At 37.7% G+C, this 1,413-nt stretch overlaps 1 pseudogene; it reads left to right on the top strand.

Annotated features, from left to right (window-relative positions):
• Positions 1-589: 589 nt before the first annotated feature.
• LOC125600206 overlaps positions 590-1,413 on the top strand; it is a 3,906-nt pseudogene continuing 3,082 nt past the window's right edge.

Genomic DNA, 1,413 nt, shown 5'->3' with positions numbered 1-1,413 from the left:
CCAGAAAAAAAATTTCATTATATCCTTTTCTCAAATCGTTCTATTTAATCTGGTATTCTCTAGGGATACGTAGTACATGAATATGAGACTATCTATAATATCTATATCTAGTTTTTTCTATTTTTTTCTTTTCGACTATTAAAAACGAATAAAAGGGTTTGAAAATGACTAAATATCAATACTAGAATGTTTCTTAGTAATGACTAAAAGCGGTTATTGAAATAGGAATATCCTCTATTAAAACATAAAAAATAGGCTATATTCGGAACTTATAATTGAAATATGAATACACTAGATTAGGTTATAAAAAAAAATATTATTTGTGTACCAATATAATGTAAAGGTGCGAAACGCTTTTTAATAAAAAAAAAAAGGGGGGGGTCCGTTGAGCACCCTATGGATATTGTCATAATAGATCCGAACACTTGCCCCAGATCGACTTCCAGATCATAATTGCTCTAGTGAATAACTAAAGAAAAAATGGATGAATAGATGGGAGATAGAAGAGAAAGAACAAAATTCTAAGCATCTATCATCGGTTCACTAATTATTTGAGTGACTGTGGGGGTTTCTTTGTATGTGTTGTCCGGAAAGAGGGGACTCAATGATTATTCGTTCGCCGGACCAGAAGTCAAAATTTTGGTAGAGGGATCCCATAAAAACTTCTTTCGAGGAATGGGCTAACCCGGTCATTTCTCAAGAACAATAGCTAAGGGACCTGATACTACCACTTGGATCTGGAACCCTACATTGCTGATGCTCACGATTTTGATAGTCCATACAGTGATTTGGAGGAAATCTCTCGAAAAGTATTTAGTGCCATTTTGGCCAAACTCTCTATCATCTTTCTTTGGCTGAGTGCATGCATGTATTTCCACGGTGCTCGTTTTTCCAATTATGAAGCATGGTGAGTGATCCTACTCACATTGGACCTAGTGCTCAGGTGGTTTGGCCAATAGTGGGCCAAGAAATCCTGAATGGGAGATGTGGGCGGAGGCTTCCGAGGAATACAAATAATGAACCTCTGGCTTTTTTCTTGCCTTTGGCGAGCATTCTGAATAACTAGTGAATTACAACTTTATTGTACCGCAATTGGCGCATTGGTCTTCGCAGCCTTAATGCTTTTTGCTGTGTTGGTTCCATTATCACAAAGCAGCTCCAAAAATTGGCTTGGTTCCAAAGATGTAGATCTATGTTGAATCACCATTTAGCAGGCTACTGGACTTGGGTCCCTTTCGTGGGCAGGACATCAAGACATGTATCTTTTACCGATTACCAATTTCTAAATGCTGGAGTAGATCCTAAGACCAATACCCCTCATGAATTTATCTTGATCGGGCTCGTTTTGGCTCAACTAATCCAAGTTTTTTGCTGTAAGGGAGCAAGCTAACCCCCTTTTTATTGACATATGAA

Source organism: Brassica napus, unplaced genomic scaffold (genome assembly GCF_020379485.1).
Source record: "Brassica napus cultivar Da-Ae unplaced genomic scaffold, Da-Ae ScsIHWf_2150;HRSCAF=2802, whole genome shotgun sequence".
Classification (NCBI taxonomy): Eukaryota; Viridiplantae; Streptophyta; class Magnoliopsida; order Brassicales; family Brassicaceae; genus Brassica; species Brassica napus.
The sequence above is the reverse complement of the archived record's forward strand: the minus strand, read 5'-3'. Positions and strand labels throughout refer to the sequence as shown.